General features: G+C 31.8%; 1 long non-coding RNA gene and 1 other non-coding gene across 2 annotated transcripts; both read right to left on the reverse strand.

The window, feature by feature from the left end:
- LOC123689356 lies at positions 1-25,413 on the reverse strand. The gene is made up of 3 exons (XR_006750348.1): positions 25,263-25,413; positions 1,819-1,900; positions 1-26 (listed from the first exon to the last, which is right to left on the reverse strand). It is a non-coding gene; the product is annotated as an uncharacterized LOC123689356 (long non-coding RNA).
- Trnar-acg lies at positions 20,602-20,674 on the reverse strand. The gene has a single exon. It is a non-coding gene; the product is annotated as a tRNA-Arg (tRNA).
- Positions 25,414-26,329: the final 916 nt, after the last annotated feature.

The raw sequence follows: 26,329 nt of genomic DNA on the forward strand, positions 1-26,329 counted from the left end.
CCATTTGGACAGGTGAAGAGGTTTCCCTGAAAAAGAAAAATATATTATTAATGACGATTCCAGTATATCGTAATGTCGTAAATAATATATAAAGCGTACTCGGTGATATCTGAACGCAACGGTTGACACATTTACAGTGATAAATACATTGATGATACCATCGCTTTGGGTCGTTTTGGTACGTAACAAAGCCATAAATCTGCACCCTTTTACAGTTTTCCAATCTATTGTAGTATGAGTCGCTCAAGCAGCGAATTTGAACTTTCTGCTTATGACTCTATTGATTTGAATTTGCGATCGCGATCAACTTTGAATAGTTATAGTCTTAGGGCCTGTTTCACAATGAATGGATAAAGTTCCAAATAGCTATGCAACACATAAATTATTCGAAAGATAAAAGTTCCAAATAAGATACTTCGCGTTTCATGACGAATCCGGACTTATCCGGACATTGTTAAACAGACCCTTAGTGTTGTTGACTACTGTGAAAGAGCAACATTGATGTATACAATTAATTATAATTATTGGAATTTTGTAAGTGCATTCATATGTTAGCCAATTATCGAATAAATAAGTAAGACTTTTAAATAAAAACCTTACCAAAGATAGTTATACAGTCAAAAGCGTTTACGACGACATCGTTTAGTGCAACAAACCGGTTGACAGAAAACAAAGATCCCGGCTGAATTCTATTGTAGGGACTTTATAACACCGTCATCGGCTGTTACAACTATCGGTTTTTACGACCAAATATCAGTCTCTTCGATTTAACAGGTTCTGACTGTATAACGCATCATATTTGCTACTAAATTAAACAATTGCAATATATCTATTTTTGGTTAATGGATTCGTCTTGCGTTATCCTCTGCGTCTAAACTTTTATATGAAAAAATATTTATTTAAAACTTCATAGAAAAGCAATTCGTTAGAATATTTATTTTCTTCAGCAATCCTATCTTGATCAAGTAAACAATTTGAAGTGTATTTGCGTGAGTAAGAATTGCCGTCGTCGCTTTTACCAAATCAAACAGTGGAATTTGTGAATGCCACACAACAACCTATGACAACCTATTGGGTCTATTATAATAATACATGTATTTTGTTGACTACCTATTATGTTGAATAACTGAAATTAAAAAAAAAACTTTTTTTATTAAAATCCCTAAGCTTCCTATTGGAAAATTACACGAAAGTAATATGGATTAAGTTATTAATCATTCGGTACATCTATTATTTCTTCACATTTTATATAGGAGGTATAAACTTGTAAAAGATTAAAGGTGCAAAACTAAAACGATTGCAGGAAGTCTTGCAGTGGGAACAAAACGGCATTACACTTAAAAAATATATTGTTACAATTGAGGTCATGCCTTATGTCCTAATATTGTTTGTATTGTTTGTAAACAAAAGATCCCGTATCGTGTATATAAGTGAGAAACAATAAAGATTTACAGATGGCTGGTTTTTCTTTTACACTCCATTGTTTTAATGAATTTAAGTTCCTTCACAGGTGTATACTGAAACATCCTACGTCTAAATTTAAAAAAAAATTAACGATATAATATATTGATCATGAATTAATGTTAATTTAAAGATGTTATATTGAAAGGCTGTTAAAACATCACACAAAAACTTATAGGACCATCATTATTACTTTTGCAAAAATACGAAAATGTATAGTAAAAAGTTACAAAGGTTGGCCTTGCTATAAGGATATTTTTCGCTAAAACTATTTAGTGAATTTAGATCGAAATTTTAATTAATCGCTTTCGAAAGAAAGTAGTATGTATGTAATGTATAGTATGTAAAAAGGCTTACCTCTGCGTTTAAAGATGTGGCTGCGAGCAGCAGGATCGCGACAGCATTGAGTGCCGTCCGACACCTTATCAACATCGTTAATCTGAAAAGATAAAAGAGTATTTGATAAAATGAGCTTATTTTACGAAAAGTATACAGAAAAGTTTTGGGTTCATAGCTTTTTAGTTGAAATATGAAAGCGTATATTTTTACGCACATTGTGTATAACGTAATTCCTGAGTTCGATTCGTGGCGAGATAATTGTTTCGTTTTGCAAAGAGTAATCTATTTGCGTTAATAGAACATAGCTTTTCGTGCTATTTTGGAAATCTAGATGGCTTAATGTGAATCTGTGCGGAAAGAGAACTGCCGGTGTACCTTTAATTATGTGCATAAGTCATTCAAGAGAAATTATGAGTAGAGAAAGTTAAAGTCGTTTTGGTTAGTGAAATTATACGTGAGTAGATGTATAATTATTACTATTCAGATATTATGATGCATTGTTCAAAGTACGTCAATCTAATTTCTACTCGTTTAAAACGCTGCATTAATCAAAAATACAAACACAAATAGTATTTTTTCATAATTTCGAAAATATATATTTTCGATTTCATTTAATTATTTTTTTGCTTCCTTGGACCAATTTTGCACCAGAAACTTCATTATACCGAAAGCCAAAATAAAAAACCTTGTTAAGTAGCTTCACAAAGTTCTTCTTCTAGAAAGTCCATGAATAGCCATTAGACTTTAAATTAAACACATGAATAGTGTGTGAATTAATCACACACCGTTTGTGGGTTTTATTATATTTTGTTTGTTACCTGTGGCTTAGTATAGTCTTCTTTATGTTGAATATTTTCTCTCTGCGATGGAAGACTGACGATTTGATACCATAGGACTTTCCTATTATACGCACCAGTCTATCTCGAAGATAGCCTACCTGTACTATGTAAACTGGCAATGAAAATTATGAAGAGACAAATAAACTTTATTATTATTATAGTTTAGTGTCTAAATACGCCTTTTTCGAATTTTACTCTCCGATTCAATGTAATAGATTAAGGTTTTATGAATATAACTTTTTTTGAAATTTACATGTTCCTATAAATTGAATTGTCTTGTAAACAAAAATCTGCCAATTTATTGGAGTTAAATATGAGATTGAATCAATAGTACAATTAATATAATTATTATAATGCATCATATCGTTGGCTGATTACATATGACCAAAGCACTGCTCTTATTGTTTGTTTCAATGATTGTTAATTAACTGTTACTGTCATAATTGCAGCGAATAAAGAGTTTTATTTAACTGTGGTTTTATCCTGTTCATATATAATCATTTTATTTTCAAATTACCGTCCAACTCATAAAATATAAATCTTTCTAATTGCGCCGTTTTAAAGTACCCATTTGTCTCTTTTTATCACATCAAAAATACAATTTGACAAAAAGAGACGAAATTGTACTTTAGTTAAAGGCGTGCAGATTAATTATTTTTTATAAATGAGGTCATGAAGTAATCGATATTACAAAAATGGGTATGGTGATCACGGGAATATTATGTAATAGTGCAAACAATGCGTATGTATTAAGAGTCATAGATTCATAATTTTCATATAACTTAATGTACTGACAAACTAGAATAGCAAAGATAGGTCTTTATCGGTATAGATATATTAGCTTCAAGCTGAAATCTGAAATCCAATATTCAATTTATTAAAATATGGGACAATTATTATTAACAAAAACTAATAATAATTAATAAAATATTTATTGGATAAGATTTGAGTATCAATTAAAGACGAAAATAACGACAACAAAGAGAAATTAATCCATTTAATCCTTGTGACAGACGATTCATCGGTACCTGGCTGGTAAATTGATTTTCAGCCGTTTGTGATACAATTTCTGTAAAATATACTATTTTAAGTTCATGCCTTTGCCACAGATAATAGAATATAATTTAAGTCATCTTTGTGCTTTATTTTTTATGCTTTACGGGCAGGAGGCTCACTTTAACAGGGTTCGTGAGTGCGTTGCCAGCTTTTTTATAATTAGTACCCTCTTCTCTAAGTCGAATTGGTTCAGAAATGCTTCAGACGGTGCGCGGAAAAAACTGTCTTAAAACCGCATTAAACGTAGAGCAAAAATATTTAGAGTTATAGGTACCTGTTAGTCGAAAAATAACATTATCATTACAAATATATAGTATATATACGCTAGATACAATTACGGCTGTAAAATTAGCCTTATCTTTCATTTGGGGAGTAATTCTGTTTCGTAGTCACGTACGAACGTAATGGACGTTTAAGAGACGTTGAATTCATTTAGTTACTTGAAATAGCACAAGGGCGATGAAATATTGCGACCGTTCTATCGTGACAATACGCTGTAAAGTTCATTGGTAGAAAATGTTCTGTTATTGAATAAGTTACGCAAGACTCTGCGAAAGAACTTTCCATTTTTTATTACATTTGTTAAGATCAAAGAAGCTTTTATACTAGCCGGCCGTGTTTGATTTCGCATTTCTGATAATCTAATTTAAAACACTGTTTTAGACACTACATTAGTAATGAATTGGCCTTGAAAACTTTATCTATGGCATTTTACGGAAACGGAAACGCAGATTGTCATTTTTATGTTGGAATGTCAAACGTTCTGAAGATTTAGGGCCTGTTTTAAAATGTATGGATAAAGTACCAAATAGCTATGCAACACATAAATTATTCGAAAGATAAAAGTTCCGAATAAGATACATCGCGTTTCATGACGAATAGCGCTATCTGACAGTCGTGAAACGCAAAAATACTGTTTATCTTACCAATAAGTAATAAATAGCTTATTTGGTACTTATCCAGCCCTTATTGTATTAAATTTTGATCCGTATAGAGAAGGTAAGTTAAATGCGTAGAATAATTTAATTTGTCGTAATTCACGTCAAACAGGTTATGTAATAGCGGAAACTTTTATGTGTCTCGTAATAATTGTGACGGGATGTGACACAATTTTTCATCTAATTAGATTGGCAAATATTAAGGTCTGTAATCCGAAGCCGAAGTGTAAAGGCCAAATGATCTGGTAGATATTAGCGTGCAGTGTAGTATGGTTTTGACGATTGCGTCAATAAATGACTTCACATTTTAAAAGTGGTAGTCCGCATCAAAGATAAATAAATCAGTGGCGCTACAAACTCTTTAGGTCTCGGCCTCAGATTTCGGAATCTGTTTTATGATCCTTTTTCCATTTAATAGGCAAGTGGGTGATCAGCCTCCAGTGCCTGACACACGTCGTCGACTTTTTGGGTCTAAGACAGGTAGGTTCGCATTAAAAGCTTTCTATATATTTATTTATATTTTCCTTAGTTTAATAATAAATTGGTTAACTTAATTAAGGTATAGATTATTTAAGTCAAGACTCAAACCTACATTGGAATTATACTTAATTTAATAGGGTACATTGTATGTCAAATATGTTGCCGGAAGTTATAAATTGTTACGTCTTTATAACGCGTCCCATGCCCTGTTCTCATGATGTCTGAGAAAATATTCTATTGTCATTGACTACGCTTCACAGATGAAAATTAATAGGTACACATTTAGCTTTGTTATTTCCATAAACTAGGTCTTTGATATTTATATCCTATATTTAGTTGAATTAATATGACGTGGGTTTGAATGACGTATCAAATTTGACATAAAACTTAAATTCGGAAACATTCGTTAGGTTTGTACCATTTTTTCGAAATATGTAAGAACTTTTGATAAGTTTTTAGCTCTATGTATATAGCATGTTTTTAATAACTTTGGTCTAATTTATGAAGGACTAGCTGGTGCTCGTGAATTCGTCTGCCTAAGATATTGAGATATTTAAGATAAACATATGGGCAACGCTATCGGATTTGGCAACGCACGCCAGAATAGCTCACAGATGGTAGATTTTTTCAAACTAACATGATATTTTAGACAATTCACACAATATCTTCATAAATTGCTGTGTTATTCTGATGTATAAGCTATATCATTGTTGATTTACATTGAAATCTATTCAGTAGTTTTGAAGTGAAACATCCATACATCTATCGTTACTAACTTTCGCCATTAACCAAATTATTAACGATATACCAAAAGCAAAATATTATTTGGACTTCATTTCAATTTATGAGCCTCAGCGCGTAACTTGGCAACATTTTTCTCCTTATGTACTTTGGGAGAATTCTAAAAAACAGGTTCGATACATCTGTGCCAATTTATTTGTCGCGAAGTTTGACGTTCAAAAATGCAATATAAATCAAAAGATATAAACACATATTTACAATAAAGATTATGACGCGCCGTTATGTACACACACTTCAAAAGTTAATAAAGTTAAAACCAATTTTAATCGTAAAAGTTAATATAACAGAAAAACACCCTTATGTCAAGAAACATGATATGTTCCTGTCTTGTAAATATCCGACAAAGTTTAAAGGCATGGAGAATTGTAGAACTTCGGAACACAGACGGTACAAATTAATCCATTTCTCAGCATTTCGGTGACAGTTGTACAATTTGCTAGATCACGTTAAATGATATCGGCATGACACCGAGATGAGATAACCTTATACGGGTCAGTATTGTTTGTAATTTCTATAGCTCTCATCTACCCTATAAAATTTACACGAACATAAAATTTAACAAATATTTGAAAATGGAATAGCCTTGTATAATATCCTGTACCCGCTAAATTTTCCACTTCTTTGACTAAACCGTTTTAATATAAAAATAATATAATATGATTTGTACTCGAGGTTTATTGTAGTACTCAATTTCATCATACAGTCGATAGAAAAATTTAAATATAAAAATATATTAGAATGTAAGAATATGAATACAGAAGCCAGGTGTAACTTAAAAGTTACACATAATAAGCTACCGTTAAAAATTTAATTGGGCCAAATAAGAGGCATACACAAAGATCATCATAATTGACCATTGTGACTGTGAGAAAATTGCTTAAAAGTGACCTGCTTATTGTATTTAGCCAAAGAGAATAGAGAATACATGTAATGTTGAAATGTAAGTTCACTCTCACGCCTAAATTAGCACTGGCGAGTGCGATAATAACAGTTACTACACCACTTACGATTGTAAAGACTTTACTTGATTTTATGTTTCCATATCACTTTAACCTTATTTATTTAGAATTTAATTCATAACTATAGAGTTTAATTCACAATCAAACCAATTAACTTAAGCATTAAGAAGTTCAACTAAAAAAGGCGCGATTTGATAGCGCGCGATTTAGCTCAGTATGCGGTAATAAACACAGGCTACTATTGATGTTATAGGTAATTTTAATAAAAAGTAATGTTATACAATAGTGTCTATACAATAGTATTATATTATAGAATGTTAGGTCACATATGCTTCTTAAAAACTATAAAGGAAAAGCTTTGTTTATGCGAGACAAAACTACCCCGTACTCCTTTTGGTTACTCTAAATAAATTACTTAATAAAAAGCAGTCTATGGTCACCCATTTCATAAGCCGTTGCCTGGCTTTGAGGAACTGCGGACTTTACTTAGCCCTAAGTGTCGACTCTAAACTGATTTTGGTTTACAGGAGTTGGTTTTAAGATATTGTTGTGTAATGGAACACCGCCTCTTACAACTGTAAAATATCAGTCAAATTGTTTCGTACAAACCCAATGCGGTTTACTCATGCACTGAATGAGGTTAAAATATTTACAATAGGCGTTTTCTCTTTAAACTACAATAAAAATTGGAATTTTGCATATTCTTAACAAAAAAAGATTTGGAGCCGAGTATGATTGATTCATATGTTCTAAATTTGCATCCTACAAATGAACTTTACTGTTTAAACAATCTTAAGAAATTGTGTTAAGGACTCAAGTGCATAGGTGCTTCATATATTCCATAATATAATTGTATATTATGTGTATTATTAATGTGTAACCTATGTAATATAGTAGAAATGCTGTGAAGTTCTTAATTTTTTCTTTTATTCGTGTAATTATAAATAAAACGTTGTTTAATAAGAGGAGTCTCACGAAACATAATTTCATATACAAAATCATTGGTTACCTGCATGCGGAAGTTGTATTATGCAAATTTTATATGAAAACTTTTGCGATGCAGCCATTAATTGCGGTTATTTAAGTTTTCTACTTTTACGATCACAGACACTAATTGGTGATAAATTATATTAATATTTATCTATGTATAATAAAAAGTTTCTACTTGACTAACGCTTGAGACAGCCTTGGACCTAACAATCTAATTTGCTTTGAACAGATTTGAAACCAATTTGTTTTTTTTTTCTTCCACAAAATGTAAAGTTATTCATCCTACAACGCCAGACATACTATGTAAAGATTCAAGATATTGAACGTGAATTTTTCTAGATATTTTAAACATTCGATTTTTAAAAAGAGGTCAGTATAGGTGTTTCTAGTAAACATTCTGCCTTTCATACAAAAAAAGAAACTGCGTTATAAGCGAATAGCTGGAATGAATCATGTATCTACGATGCGTTGGAAAGTCAGTACGTGCTTCGGTAAGGCCGACGTCCACGTCCTCATACGTGACGGCTACCTAAAACGGAATCCGCCATCTCATTGTCAGTGTCACTCGCCTGTTTTACAGTTACCGCCTTTTTCTATCCATTTCGTTATAGCGCCGACGTGCCTTCCATATTCATAATTCATTTCGGCCGACCCAACTCGGCATGAAATGGATTTTAGTATTTTCAGGGTAGATTTTTTTGAACATGTCCTTAATAAAGCAGACCGTTCTGCCATTTAATGAGAGCTAAAACTAATATTACTCTAACAGGGTTAGAGGTAAATGTGTTTTTCTTAAAGGTCTCGCCGGACAAAGAGTAATTATCGCGAGAGAAAGCGACTTCTGACAGTGCGAGGAAATACAAATCTTGTCTGTTTGTTACATTATTAAAAGGACAATGTTGGTCAGTGGGCCGACGTCTCTTGTCTCCAGAGAGTTTATGACTTTTCTTTTTATGTGAATGCTGTGTTATTAGCAGGTCATGTGGGGAAAGTTATTGACAATTGACGTGTCGCTTCCTAGATGAGCTTTTTGTTCAGTTGCATAACTTTCGAAGCGAATGAATATTAGTTTTCTATTCGATGTTTTACGAATACAATTACTACCGACATTTGTTTGATAGAGAATTAAGATGCAAAACTAAAATTTGTTCAATTTAGATAATTAAGGTATAACATATTATATTAATAATTTATTAGTAAGTAATCTAACAAAATATACATATACATAACTTTAATTTTTTAGTGCATTTCCATGAAAAATGATACAATTTAAGATTTTTACATAAAACTGTTGTATATAATGTCTTGTAATAAAATACCATTTTAAGATACTTTAGAGAAAAATGTACGCGATTTCCACTATTTCCAGTTCCAAAGAAGGTTAGTTTCAAGTCATACATTTGCGGAAGATGAAAAAAATCTCGTTAGAAAATGGGAAGTTAGCAGCCATGAGCAGGTTTTAAAACATCGAGTTTATCAAGTTTAGGGCTGTGTTTATTGCAAATTTATTTTTGATTTTTTAAGGATTAGAACGTGTTCAATGCCAATTTAACTACGCTTTTTGGTGAACTGAAAACTGAGTATTTAGTTCAACCACAACGTCAAACGTTTTTTACAAAACGACTTTGCAAATATGAATGGGCATATATTCTGATTGAATTTTTTTAGAACACTATTGTAGGAAATCCTATATTCAAATTCGCACAATATTTGCTTTACGGAAAGGTAATTAAGAAAAACAAATGATAGTGTATGTTAAAATGGCGACTAGGCATTTTAACACTGAATATAATCTTTTACATAGCATTTAAATAAATTGACTTTGTTGGTTACGCTTTCACATTTAAACCGCTGTACACGGACCGCGAAGATAAAATTTCAAAACTTATATCTTTATACTGGCGATGGCGTACCATGGCTATCAGTTTGTTAACCTACTAAGTAGATTTAGATGACTTTTAAGACTGAAAATAACGCAGTAGTGATCGTAATAAGTTCTATTTCTAATTAAATTTTGCAGTCACCGGTAACAAAATTCTATATTCAAATTAGGTATTCCATTTTCAAAAATTCGTTCCAACTAGGCGCATATTATTCTTTCACGTATCATATTATGGTGTATCACTTCCTGTCTTCCCTTTTGAAGTCGCCTTACTATGGTATGCTTCCTCAGTGCACATGACAGGTGGGCATAATATAAGTACTACTTTCCGTTCATTGAACTAGCACCGTTAGTCTCTTTACGCATTTAACTCTCGCCAGCTACATGACACAAATAATATCGATCTATTAGTGTAAATTGTTGTTATCATTGCAATTAGATTTAAAATTGGAGCAAATGTTCAAATTCGAGAATTTCATTTTATTTATTTCTTAAACTCTAAGAAAGATTCCGTATGGGGTAGCAAAATGTTCCATATGATGGTAGGTAGCTGCTGAAAAGATAAGCTAAATAAAAACGATTGTCATATTATTTTACGAAGTTCGCGGGGGCAGTTACGATAATTTTTCAGAAATACTATTACAGTTATAAAATATAATATTTTAACATAAAGCCGCCAAATAGTTTTGTTATTCAACTCTCTTTGAGTAAACAATATTATTTAATAGTTTATAATTAGCTTTTAGTATTAGCTTTCTGTAACTATATCTCTAGACTTGAAGATACATAAGAAAGATACGTACGATAAACATTAAGTTTTATTACTGATGTATAATTTAATGATAAAATAATTTATAATCTGTGAGTCATAACCTGTATCCGCATTTTTCTAAAGTGGTTTTGCGAATTAAATTCTCAATAAACAGGTAAAACATAAATACGAACGCAAATAGGAATGGTACAGAAAAATATTCTTTATCTTTAACTGGGTCATAATATAATATGTTTTATGATTGAAATACTTTAATAGCTAAATTATTTAACACTATACTAGTTATTTAACTTTTATGTAATGTTTTACGTAAGATCAATTAATAGTAAAGATGTAATTAATGTTAATAGGTACTATTAAAATATTAATTGAGGCATTATATAGATTTGCGCTAAGAGTATATAACAAAATTAGGACATTTTATTTTTACATGTTCTGCACAGAAACAGACCAAAGATTGAGTGACTACATAATGGTACTACAAACTAAACAATATTTGTAAATCTTATATTCAATTATATCTATACACTGTAATTCAGTAGCACCTTCAGTACTGGTTTACTAGTAATACTTTGTACAATATTATAGGTTGTAGGACACCGCGAATTATCTTTTAAAATTAAAATCAACGTACACACATAAAATTGTACTTTTTAAGTCTCCTAATTAGTAATCGCCTACAACTTTCTTACGTCTCTGTCTCAGATTTTTGTATTAGTTTCATAATCTATCATAGTCTATCAAAGTTGCAAGTAGCTGATCAGTCTGATGTGCCTGACACAGGCCGTCGACTTTTCGGTCGAATGCCGATTTCCTTCGAATTTTCGTTCCCCGTTCGAGCGAATGTTAAATGTGCACACAGAACGTCCATGTGCTCAGCCGGGATTCGAACCTATCACCACTGGGATGTAAATCGCACCTTGAAGACACACTGTTTTTTTATTCAGGAACTATAAATTATGGTTTTAAGTAATTTCCAATGCAATGTTTATCTTAGGTCAGGTTGCTAAATCGCTATAAATATGCAAGTATGAAAAGTGCCTGGATATCCATGTACGGCTCCAACTGCTCTAAGATTCTAAATGTATTTTAAATACGCGACGTTTTTCCATTAAATATTTATTACACGTCAAGTCTTGCGTTACGCTTTTAGTGAACGCCCCAGCTAAATTCTTTGATGATTCTGAGATAATTTGAAATATTTAATGAGGTCATAAAATGTTATATTTCTCACCGTTTGACCTTGAGACATATAAAATAAAGAAGTTATTTATAATTTGAATTCCTAAATTGTACTTATTTAGAAGTATTAAATATGAAGTGAAATAAATATGTATTATTTTATTGATTGGTGTGTTATGTTTATTAGTAGGCGCGTTTGTATTTGACCGTCTGACATTGCAATCTGCGAAGTAAATTATTGGAAATTTATAAAGTTGCTTGTCTGGTACCAAGTATGTTATGTATTTTATTAATAATTTATAAATCTTGGATTAGTCATTTATATATTGAAGGTAGAAACAGCACGAACGTATGTCACGTTTCACGTCAACACGATAAGACATTTTGCCTAATATTTAATAATGGAAGTAGTCAATAAGTTAAAATAGTCACATAGAATATACTACTGTGAACTAAGATATTAACAGATATTATTTGCAGCATTGTACCTGTATAATGGGGACCTTTTTTAATTTGTCGTATCATTTTTAGAATCTACCTGCATTCCTTTCCACTGAATCACCAAAAAGGTTTTGTTTGGCGAAGAAAAGATTCCATCTTTAAAAGGGCACTACGAGTAATTGTTTGGGGCGTTTAAAGTCAGAAGAAAATATTAATCTATTACAGACTACAGAATTCGATAATGAAACCGAATTCCAAATTCAAATTGTGGATGTCTGTGACTGTTTCGCAAGGCTAACTGGTTTCGATTTATTCGCCGATTTAAAACGATACATAGTGCAGAGTTTAAAGTCCTATTGAAAAAGAAATTTACATGGAATTTTTACTAGTGCGGTTTAAAGAAAAAATTTACATAAATTTTCTCCCCTCGCAAATTCTTTGATTCTCAGCTTGTTAAGAAATTAAAAGGCTCAACTAACGATTCAGGAAATCAAAATGTAAAAACCTTCGTTAGCGAAATTGCGCTGAAATAAATACAGAGTAGTAGTAAAAGCTAAAGCCGATGGCCGGAGATCGTAAATAAAGGAGCACGAATAAGTAGCAAAAAACTTTTCTAGTCTGCGGAAGCCAGCTGAATGAAACTAATGAGACCAATGTCCCAATGAAGCCACGCGATTCGTGAATGTACGAAATTATTTTTGGTCATATAAGTACATATATATATATAATACTTATAAACTTATACACTCACAATAATGCAACAGTTATGAATTTGAAGGAAATTCTTGTTTGCATGAGACTGATGCCTGTTAAAGGTAAGAGGTACCTGTGTTTGGGTCATCAGCCCCCCACCACTTCGGATCACCAGAAGTTCTTAAAACGTAGAGTATTGTTACTATGAAAAAGCTTGTGTGGCTTAGAAACCGGAAAGCCTACTTAATATAATTTTTTTAAGTTTAAAGTTACTGACATTACATTACACATTAAATAAATATAATAATATAGAACGCGGGTATACCAAAAGGTTAAAAAGCTTTAAGTTAAAGTGGGCAGAAGTTATTATACTCTATGACCTCAACACAATTTTAGAATTACCTAAGCAATGACTCAACATTAGGCGTCAGATGTCTTCAATATGTATTCAAAATCATTATTGCACGCCATTGTTACTAATGACAGTACATATTTATTTTATGAAGTATTTTTAAAAATATATTTGAAATAACGCAAAAATCGAAAACGATTATATCAATTGGAATATTGATTATTACATTTTTTGTATAGTCCATGAATTCTGAGAAAAGTCGGAGAGGAAACATAAAAAAAAACTGCAAAGTTTCCGTAACGAACAGAGTCTATGGGGTCGAATAGAGACTATTTCCACTCAACAAAATGTTCTATACGTTAGTAAGGTAGGATAAGTAATAAATCATATTGAGGCAAACGAAGTTCCCGAGGGCTAATACAAAATATAAACGGTCAAATTTGCTCAAAATATGTTAGCAATTAAGCTTGATAAAATTGTTACCTGGCTCTTTATAATTGTTGTCGAAGCTAAATATAATAACTTATATGTAATAGGATATGTATATCTTCACCGCAAAGCGGTTTCCAAATGACTCAACCGGTATACATCGTGCAGGCTCAGGCAAAAAGTTCAAGGTTCAAGCCGTTACTTGGTTATTTAAGAATATATTATTTTAATAAATTTTACTTGTACGTAATTAGTCTTTAGAGAAAATAGTAGGTGAGACTGAATGAAACGAAATAAAAGAATATAATAATACGATTGTTAAGCTTAAAAACCTCTGTCAGATAGTTCCAGAGTTTCCAAAACTTTATGAAGTTATCATTTGTAATTCTTGCTATTTAAATACCTTGTAATAATTTGTCTGTTAGGAATAATTATTATTGATATAAAGGTATGTTTGCATGTTAATAAGTGTCCAATTAAATTTTATTTTTGCTTGTTTCTGCATGCAAGATTTTATTGTTTAAATAAATTAATTAACAATAATAGTATATGCATAGAATGAGAAGAGCAATGTTTTCGAAAAATTGTTTAATAGAATATTAGATGGGATTGTAACTACTGTATAGTATTTTAAAAGATTGTTGACTTAAGAATTAAAAATACAATTTTAACGCAAAACTAAAAGAATCTTGATAATTATCTTGACACGCAAAAATACCTGTAGTATTTTTTAAGCCTTTAGTAGTATATAATTAACTGACTGAGCTCATCGTTGTGTTTGCATCTTAATAAAACAATATATCTCTTTTGAATGTCAAAAGTTATATCAAATCTGTATACTTTTTGCTCACACAATTTTGGTTTTTTGTTTCTTATTGCAACGATAGTTTCTCAAGGAGATTCAGACGTTAAGGTGGCTATGAAAATAACAATAAGTAGTAGTGTGAGTATGGGATGCAGCTAACGTGTAGGCAGCTCACCAGTACACTTGAGAACACACTAAGTAGTATCAAAGTTGCAGCAATATTTTGTATTAAAGGTTATAATTAATGCAAAATGCGTTCTTGCAATACTGGCTTTAATAGTTTGCGTGAAACAAAAGAATAACGCGTAAACTTAACAATGTTAGGCTAATGATACTGCCATACTGACAGGGGTGAAGTACTTAAATTTGTATTACGTTTTTATTTATCAATTTTAATTATTATAATAACTATGTTGGTTAAGAATATTGTAACAATTATTTATGTGTTAGAAATATATTTTATCATTGATAACATACATTTCTTTTTTGGAATTTTGGTTGCCTCGTGCCTGTATCATCAGTGCTAAGGAGGAATAAAACTTCTTGAACAAAATGCATTGTTAACAAATTGATTGCCTTGAAAACTCTTCCGCTGACATAATATTTTTATAATTCATTGACAATACATTTCAACAATAAGTTATTGTTAAATAAACGTTTATTTCGCACGTATTAAATTCGTTTCTGATTTAAGCATGAATATTTATGACCTTTAATGCGTTTTACGTAATACCAGAGGTAATGTGGTGATGCAACATTTAAATGTGTAAATATATTTTGGTAATTACCACACCGAAAGCATATATGATTAAATCCTGTGTTAATGTAAATAGCTAAGACATGGAGATGCATTTACTCATGCCGATATGCGTTCACTAGAGCTGTGTTCCTTTTATAGTGTACGAGCTAAGGCAGTACATTTTGCTCACATAGGCTTTCTTAGTTTTAAAAGCGTGGCGATTTCCTTCGTCGGAGTTACGCCCCGTGAGTGTAGCCAGACGTAGGCACTCTCTTTGGCTGTAACATTTGTTATATATCTCTATTATTCAAAGCGATGATCTAGGAATCGTACATATAGAAAGGAGGTCAAATGGGCAGGAGGATGCCTTGCAAGTGCGTGCTGACTTTTTAAATGTAAAGTGTAGCCACTAAATAAACTCCCATTATTCCAAAATGTTTGCATCTCCACATACAGAGCCAGAAAAACATATATATGCGAATTAAACAAAAACTGCAGAACGGTTGATGCCGGATGCGGTTTGCTACAGCAGGTGTAAGATAAAAATAGAACAGGTTTCATCACATCATCTACTATTCTCTAGAGATAAATATATTATTTTTGTATAGAGCACTGGTTTAATATAAAGTAGTTAGGATATGTATAATTGGAACATGAGTTCCAACAGCTGCGGAGACCAATCAACTGCGGCGATTTCAATTGTTTTGGTAACACAGATTTGTATTTGTAAAATAAAACAAAAACAAACTGTGAACGGGCAATGTATTGCTCGTAGTGGCTGATAAACTTTGGCAATCCAGGCACATAGCGAGTCGCCTGCAAATTGGATTGAAAGAAGTGCTACAAATAGAACACTACCGCACACTACACTCAAACAAGCGGGTATGGAATAATGACACCTAACACCTCAACATAAAGCTTACTTTGCCGAACTAAAACCTCCTATTTCAATATTCTAAAATGTGCAATAAGTAATTTACGAAGCTCACAATTTAAGCTCAAAAATCCATTGCTTGTATCTAAATTCTCCTGAATTCTGGATGTCGATTTATTTATAAAGTATTTTAAAATATTCTAGAGCACAACACGTATTACGAGTAAGACAAACCGACATAGTACTTGTATCTGGGTAGTATTAATCAATAGTATTAATCTGGGACCTCTTTACAAAGCTTGAATTTCGGGTTATAATATAAAAAACAGTAGCTTTACTCTTTATAACCTCACGAACCAATTGGTGGAGATTGTATCTAATTTTCTTTATTATATTCGAATTTCGAACAGAAAATCACAAAGAAATAAGAGAAAAAATTTGAGGGTCTAAACGCTTACTTTGTATTCCTATTACGCCTGTGGTGCGGTGATATCGGCAGTCGCAAGTGTCTATTTAATGTTTATTATTCTCACAATAGCTCTTCAACGGTAGGCGAATATCAATCACGTTCCATATATTTTATGATCGAACTTTCATACTAAAGAATAAATATAGTTATAATAATTTCTTGAGCATTCTCAGCCCTGTGGTCGTAGCTTTGAACCTCGGCTTTGCATCAGTGGAGTTTCATTCTATGTGCGCATTTAACATTCGCTTTGACGGTGAAGAAAAGCATCGTGAGGAAAAGGGCACAGGAGGATCATCATCTACTTGCCTATTAGATTGACAAATCATCATGAATCAGATGCAGAAATCTGAGGCCCAGATTATTTTTAAAAAAGGTATTTACCTTACGCAAATATCTTTTTGATGTAAACAATATTTGTGCTAAAAGATGAAACTGAATACTGCAAATTATTGGAAAGTTTTTCTCGAATCATATTTTTTTTTTATAGAATAGGCGGCAAACGGGCAGAAGGCTCACCTGATGTTAAGTGATATTTGTTAGTCGTATACAACATCCAAGGCCAAAACTAAGTTATTATAAAAGATTATTTTTAATATAAATATAATGTATGTGCTGTATATTTATTGCGAGAAAAATGCAGTAATAAACAAAAAAATGTCGAGTTTGCAACACGTAGTACACCACGTGCCATTAATGTGGTTTTCTGTCTATACGTGAGACTATTTGTTATTAATTTGTGCACTATTCTGTAGTAAAAATAATAAAAACAGAGTCTACTGTCCTATTTTTAAAAATAATCGAATTATACGAAACTTCCATATCTATTTCTGTTGTTCACAAACATGTTTATTTTATATGACACATTTATGGCATTAATTATTTTTCACTTTCTTAATTCGATTCACCATCATAAATGTTCATCAAAGTGGTAAAAGGATGTACGGTTGTATGGACTTTCAAAGTTAACAGCATAATGGAACGCGAGCCGCATTAAATACCCAATTACATAAATAAAATACAGTTAAAATATTGGACCGGTATTGTAATAACAAATGAAGTTAGTAACTGGTTTAAACGATTTCACGATACACATTTCACAATGAGCATTCAGCCTAATTTACTTTCAGCGTGTTTTGTTTTCCAAAACAAGAATAAGCTTTTTTTCAATTGTTTATTAAAAAGCGAAACACTATATAGTCCAGGTACTTAATTATAATCAATTTTGAAGAAGCCAGATGTCGTCTAAATTTGCTGATTACCAGAAGGAAATGATGTTTACTAATTATGAGAGAATATCATTGGTAATATAGATAAAATAATTTATTTAAAAAGCTTTTTTTGTAAGCTATGGTGAAGTGAACGGCGTCAGTTCCGATGTGTAGGCTTGACTGTGCAATAGCTCCTTGGTTAGTGATTAGTCGTTTGATTGTAATACATTGTTCATAATGACAACTGGTTCTTGAATTGACTCATAGGCCCTGAATGCTTTCGCAATTTTATACATATAATTTTTACATAAATCTTTTTCTGCAGAATCTAAATTATATAAGTTTTGTTTATTATATAAAATACCACTTCTGCCGTTTGTTATTCTATAGGAAAATTGCCACTACATAAAAAATTATGGCTAATTAGCGACTAGTATGAATGTCGTTACAGATTACATTCTACTTTATTTTAAATTTCGAATTAAAAAATATCAAACATCAATATTTAAATTAAATTATTTGCACTTAATAGTGAAATCAAATAGGTTTCATTGGCTTTATTTCGTCTTTCAATTTAGGAGAATTAACAATATACCCGAAATTTCTTCCGAAGTCTACTTCATTGGGTGAATTCATTAATTATAAGTTTGCATTGGAATTAAATGGAAGCTAAGACGTAATATTTTCTTTGAAACATTGTTGAAAGGAATTCGTTATTCTTATAGACGTTAAATAGATAATTATTCAGTCTTTTGTCGGTAATTATTGTCGGATCGTTGAATTTGTCTAATTTATGTAAAGCATTCTCTTCGCCATTGTTAATTTTAAAAATGGAATATTTAATTATTAAATTTAATCTACAAAGCAGGTCGCTAGTATTCCTTCATATTATCTCCTGGTTCGTCAACAAAGCAGCATTATTGGTCGCATTCCTTCGAGGTAAACGACAGCGAGCCTTGCGTTGTGGCAAGGTCATTTTAGAAGGGGACTACTGACTGCCTCATTGACTTATTAAACCTACATAACTATGTTTCCTAATATGATTCCTAAGCATTATCTTGAAATTTAACTTAGCCATTATGAAAAAAATTATGCGACGGAATGAGAGCCCAGAAGTTCTAAATTCAAATTAAAGCCTAGTCTGTGAAGGCTATCAAAGACTTTCCGGTAATATTCTATAAAAATGATATTCATATTTGGCTTCTATTTTTAAAAAAGGTACACTTTATTTAGTTGTACATACGTACATTGAAGATTAAAAAACGTGATTAATATTGATTATGAGTCATAAGTAATGCACACAAGGCTAATTTTACGAAAAACTCGGAACATTCAAGAAATTGCTTTTAAATAAAATCGTAAAGTGGACACTTAACAATACGTATGCTATCTGTATTTACCCGTTTTAGACACAGGTTTAGGTTAAACTTAGAAAATCTAGGTTGATTTCTATTCATTTATAGCTGTTAATAATGAAATAATAAATTATAACGTTGTGATCGGAATGATAGCTACGCGACAGGTCAGTAGACCGTTAATCGAGATTCTTCGCTACCTAAATAAATATATTATACATGACTTGAATGCAAATGGGTGAAGGTAGGACATTCTCTTTTTACATTTTGTATTTAGGTTTTACCTCATTGAATTAGCCCTAACACTATATGATGGATGGAGCTTTAAACTAGTTCGTGCCTTCATGTGCATTTGTCTATCTATTAACGTGATAACTAACAATTATGATTTTTGATATAGAAGCTTCTAAAATAATCTCGAAGAAATAATATTTTCATACAATTTATTACAGACTATTGAAACGTATCGAAAAAACTGAATAATAAATAAAACAGAACAGGCCACAGAATTATCGCATAACTTCAGACGGTACTTTCACTAATGCGCAAAAACCTTAGGTTTTGCCACAAATAAACACGGAGTACGAAACAATTAATATAATTTAAAAATCGGGTTGCTGAAGGGAAAAGTGCAAAACAGAATTTCAAATTTTTCAATGTTAAATGTATAACCACATATAAATTGCTGCTAACTTCACACCACTCGCAAACTTCATATAAACATAGATCTAAAAAGCTCCGTATGACAGGCACAGAAGGCTGATCACCTATTTTCGTATTAAACAATGATTACAAAACAAATACAGTGCGATATAGCGTTTCTGTATTTATTTAATATGTATTTATTTAATAGTGAAATTACTAAATAATAAATAGTATTTATTAAGGTCGTAAATTACCTTGTCGCTGACACATTGAAAAGACGGAAATTGTGAAAAGATTGACGGGTTTCCATTGGTTTTATTGGACCTTCCTGATCGCATTTCTTTTGAATCCTTAAAAAAGAATTCGTAATATTACGATGTATATTAGGTTACTTGATTTCTTTGAACGTGACGCGAAAATGATGTGAGGTATTTTTATATGACATGTATTTGTAAAATGAATGTTTTGGTATAGTAGTATATGAATAACAGGATAAGGAAAATGAACTCAAGTTAAAAGTTTAAGACGACAGTTTGCAGACAGCGGAAGCAAAGAAACCCTTTGGATAATCAATTTCATTAGTGCTCTTTGTTCCGTAAACAGCGTGGAAATACAGCTTCATTTTGTACGCGTTGATAACCGCAGTTCAATATTGTTTCTAGAAAAAATTAAAACCATTTCTTTACGTAATAAAACAAAACAGATCTTGGGCTTGCAAATGGTTAGATAAAATAAATATGAACACAATACAAATTTTAAACACATAATATAAGAAATACAATCAGTACGAGTTTTATATTTAAAAAAAATAATATTGATAATATATGAAGTTTGGTTAGATATAATCATAGATACATCAAGTTGATGATTAAAAAAATATAAAAACAACTTTCGATCCTGCCAGGATTCGAACCTGGAATCTTCTGATCCGTAGTCAGACGCGTTATCCGTTGCGCCACAGGACCTTGTACGCGTTGTCCAAATTTACTGTATATATTTTACGTATCCAACCGGCTAAATAAATCAAAATAAATTGTTCACTAGCCTACTTTTCGATCATGATTATTGATTAGTATTTCAACGCCCATTCCAGGTTCTTTGAAAGTCTACACGCGACGAGCGACCTCCTTAGCTCTAACGGACTTGTTAACTGTAGTCTTCGTTATCAGGTGTTGAATTACATAAGAATTTGAGTAATAGAGGTTTTTCACTTAAGAAAGATGAATAATAAAATCTCTTTATACGAAATAATTCTTGATTCGTCCGTCTTAAAGTTACTTTTCAAGTGAATGATTATATTTTAAAATATAAATATCACATAAAGTTTTTTAGAGTTTGATTAAAATATTATCTTTGTCCTATACTATTAATTAGTATGTATATAAAAATTGTTATTTCTGGAAGCCACAACATCGGATTTCATTTATAACCACAGAAAATATTAAATAAGCTGCGGCTAATGTTGTCAAGCTGGTTTATAAGAAAAGGAGGTTACAATTTTCTACTTGGCTATGTGGATTTTCTTGTTTTTATATAACATTTTTTTATATTTAAGAATGAGATTAATAGACTTTTAAAAGGAATATTGCACTTTCTTGCGTCAGGTATTTAAATTGTAAATTTCGTGTAAATCTTAATATGTATATATAAGTCTCCTGTCACGATGTTTGTCCGCGATGGACTCCTAAACTACTTAACCGATTTTAAATTAAATTGGCACACCGTGAGCAGTCTGGTCCGACTTAAGAGATAGGATAGCTTAGATTATAGTCGCAGTTTTATTATATTGCAAATTATTTGTTTATTATTTGACACAATTCCAAAAGATAGCGCTGTGTTAAAAGTACCAACGTTTCACAAAAGCTATCTACCTTTCAGATAAGTTCTCCTACCGTTTCCCTTGAATAGTTTACAAAGTTTTTAAAAATTTTAGCCAGAGCAACGCTTGGCTGAGTTTACTAGTAGATTATACCTATTTTTTTTATAAAACAGTGATAAAAACCACTCCCCCAATGCCAGAGGGCTCGTTTACCGGCCTATTAAGAATCGATACGCTCTTATTCTAAATGCACCTTAAGTCGAATTGGTTCGGAAATATGAAGGCACTTGGTTCCACATAGAATTGAACGACGGCTGACGCGGTGATTCGCTTAAAAATAAATGATGATGAATAGTTGGATGCAGTCCATTATTTTATTGGATAGGGATAATTTGCATATGGAGCGCACATGAAGGTCAATCATGTGCAGCCCTTGGACAAACAATTGGAGAAACTCGTAAAGAGATTCGGGAGCTGATTCCACCGTTCGCAAATTCTGATGTTTGATGTTCGAAATATAGCAAAAACGTTAAAGGTAACAAATCTTGATAATAAATATTTTATTATAAAAAAGTCAAAGTTTATTTTCTAGCATACGAACAGAAAAGTAACGAAGCATGACACCCCATCTCATACTCATCGCTCTAACTTTTACTTATAATTTACTCAACATTTTCCTTGTAGGAATACAAGTTAGCTTTTGTTTTTGATTTAGGGAATATACATGAACATTTTAACATCAGATGAGCCTTGTGCCCCCTGTTCTATAAATGAATATTAAAAATATATCTACCCGCATTTTACATAATATGTCAAACAGGTGTTAATTGAAAAACAATGTGTGGCAAGTCGAAGTGTGACATCTAATTGTAACAAGATATTTTGTTATATTTTAGTATACAAAGAGCAAACAAAAGAAAATAAACTCTAATACGTTCAAATAGAACTCAAATTAAAAGTTTAAGATGAGGCAAGATAGGAAACTTTACAACAATATGTTGTGTTTTTTTTAATATACAGGTGTTTTACGAAAAAATAAGTTGTGTGGCAAGTAAATGCAGCATTCAGTATTCTTACATTCAGTATTATATACAGATCACAATGAAGAGGGCAATGAGCAAAGACCTAATTTATCACACAACAATGCTCTTGGTTTTTTAGAATGTGAGCTTTATCTTTTCCTGAGCTATTGTTTTATTGTCCCCTTCGCTGTCTATGCAGGTGAATGAGATGGCGATAGTCGGAAGTATTTTCGCGACGTGTGGCCAGAGTAATGCGGCCAACGTGGAGCAACATTGCAATTAGCTAACTTGTCTCGCTCCACTCGGCTGCCACAACTCGGAATTCTGTTTTTTTGTATGGCAAACGGGAGGCTGATGTGAAGTAATACGATTTGGACGCTCTTATCTTGAAGTGGGATTGGTTCGGAAATACTTCAGTGGTCCCACATAGTGGTGCGCGGCAAAAACGGAAGATGAGATTCCGTCTAAGTTCCTCCACGGTGTAGATAGATAATTATAATAATAACAGATAATTTCAATAGAAAATAAATATCAAAAAGTATTTAAACTTTACTTGGTAGTCATTTTTAATAATTCATTTGTCGTTTACCGAGAATTCAATGTAGCTATGAAATTTTCTAGGAATATTGAAAAAGATACACGTCTTCTCTTTTGCTGTATCTTAACGAGGTATTTTCCATAAAATATAGCTATATTCTGCTTGTAAATTGTGATAGAATAATTTTATCATTCTGAATTTAAAGTGAAAATCAAACTTGAAACTTAAAAATATTTAAAGAAAACACTTTTTTAGCGGATTGAAGCTACAAGCTATAGATAATTATAATTATTTAACATCATTTTAAATTTATCCGACGTTTTGAATGTGTAAAAGCTATGTTAAAACGAGACAATGCTACTTACAACTATACATAAACTCAAAAAATACTTCACCGATTTCAAAAATTCATACACAATACAAAGCTACATGTCCCTTTAGTAACATATAGTCTTAAATCCAAAGTATTAAAAACAAACTTCTAGCTGCGCGACGGGACAGTCTTTAAGTTCCAATTTAACTGGTTTTAAAATATCTAAGTTTATAGCTTAAATCAGTCCTTTTCCAAAACAAGATATTGTGCCCAACTTTTATAACAAAACGGGTCTTAGAACGAAACCGTTATTATCCATATTCGGAATAACTGTTAAAACGAAACTAGGAATTAGTTAATTTACATAACAAATAATTTTTTAGACTAATTCTTTGATGGAACAGAAGTGTTGGCCTAGTGGCTTCAGCGTGCGACTCAAATCAGAGGTCGTAGGTTCGATCCCCGGCTGTGCACCAATGGACTTTCTTTCTATGTGCGCATTTAACATTTGCTCGAACGTCGGAAAACATCGTGAGAAACCGACATGTCTTAGACCGAAAAAGTCAACGACGTGTGTCAGGCACTGGAGGCTGATTACCTACTTGCCTATTAGATTTAAAAATTGATCATGTAACAGATTTAGAAATCTGAGGCCAGGACCTAAAGAGGTTGTAGCGCCACTGATTTATTTATTTTACTTCTTTGATGGTTACCAATTAACAAGTGAAAAGATTAGGCGTGTCACTTATCTTTCATTATAGAGAAAAGATTGATTCGACCATACTTCATAAGAGTCTTTATATAGACATTACGCTTTCAAATATTTAAGATAACAAAATGTGTTCTGTAATTAAAACAGTTGAAAACGTTACTTTATATTCCTTTTAATTTTATATTTTTAGTCTCATTTATGTAAATAACCAAACCTTGTTCTTGTTAGTATTATTTTTTTTATAAAAGGCAAGTTGGTTATCCCTGTATTTTTATTTCAGTCTAAAGTTGCATCACGATGTCTTCTTGACGGAGTGTAAATTATGTACATGAACATTGCGAAAATTGGGATATATGATCAATTAAAGTTACATTCGAAAGATTATATACAATTATTTGGCAAGATAAAATTATTTGCGCAGTTAATAACTTAACATTAAAGTCGTAATTATATTCGAATCAGTATTTAAAGCTGTAGGTATTATGACTCAGTAATATTTGCAAAAAGGAAGATACAGGAAGCAAAAAGATATTCGAGGGAGAGTCGAGCGTGGCGAACCGGTTTCATGCAAGATGTATCGTGGCCCCGTTTTCTTGCTGTAAACATTGGCTATATCTAGAAATACAGACTACGAATACATTGTAATATATATTTTACCTTTACTTCAAAGTAATGTGACTGAGTCTTGCATAGTAGGTACCTAAACGATATATTTTAAATTAACGTTCATTATCTGTCAACAAGTTAAGTCGGGTTAGCTAAAAAATGGAAAACGACTTAAAAATGTCATGTCATGTCATGCCAAAATGTCTCTAATTTAGTTTAGTTTTACTATTTCTTAACGGTTTGTAGATTGGATACTATAACTTGAATATTTATATGATATATTATTAGTATTCACGGCGGTATCTTACTAAAAACGTCAAGTGTAGAACGTTCAACGCGTTGATGTCTTCCCCACGGAGAACGCTAGCTAAAAGCCAAAACATTTTGAAGAAAGTTGCCTACGAAAGCGGTCTCACGAGATTGGAATTTTTGGTTGAGTATCACCGCACCCACCTGCTAGCACCACGACCAAAAGTGTGTCACCGAGAACTTTCACATTACCTTAAATTAACACGTACTTTATAATAGACAGTAGATACTAACCTTTTTACACGCCGCGGGGCGTTCCAAATTTAAAATCCGGTTACACTATAGGGATGGGGTTAACGCACGGGCACTGCGCTCACAAGTCACTTCACTAGAGTCACAATATCTGCCGCATATTCGGCCGATGCGGTCTCGTCGGCCGCCAGGTCAGCACTGAGGCTTTCTTCTAGACAAGCGCGCGCGCAGGTAAGAATGAGAACAACACATCGGTTACCGTTGTGTGGGTGAACGGTGTATTATTGCGGCTCATTATGCATTGAGTCATAATTCTTTTTTGTTATAGTTAAACTACAATGAAAATCTTTATCTTGTTAAAAATATTTTGAATACAGAGGATTTAATCCACATAAATATACTCCTTAACGGGTTTTATGAAAACTTAATTTAATTTAAACTGTGAAGCCACTAGCGCACAGCGATAAATATTGAACCGCAACACTGCTCCGATCCGCAGACATATTCTCATGTACTGTTATACACGTACTAACCACTACATAGCAACGTGCTTTACCTACATAATGATAATAAAAGGCTTAGAATCAGAGACAATGCTCTGATATGAGCTTTAATTTAAGATAACTCTAACAGTTTTAAGGATATAATGTTTATATATAAAATAATACCTTTATCGATAATATTCGAATGTAAAACGAAATGGTATCTCGATAAGTTGAACGAGACTTAAAAAAAACTTATAATTAATTTTTATTATCTTAGATATAAATATCATATTGTAAACCTAAACCATTCTCCAATCCATTTGTATATCCAAAAAATTAATTTAACTCAGTCTATCTAAGGAGTGTAATGACAAACACTCTTACTTTTATATATAAAGATATGTAATAACATTGATTTCAAATTAATATATTTTAATTGCAACACGTATACATTTAAAAGAATTTAAAAAAATCGAATGTCTAGAAACACGCAATTCGCTATTATAGTGTATACAAAAAGAATAAATTACTCTCAACTGTCTTATATAATAAAATAGAAATAATTTAAAAGTCAATAATTACATAAACCATGTATGGAATGATGCACTTTCTCCAATGACATCA

This window comes from Pieris rapae, chromosome 7, assembly GCF_905147795.1.
Source record: "Pieris rapae chromosome 7, ilPieRapa1.1, whole genome shotgun sequence".
Taxonomy (NCBI): domain Eukaryota; kingdom Metazoa; phylum Arthropoda; class Insecta; order Lepidoptera; family Pieridae; genus Pieris; species Pieris rapae.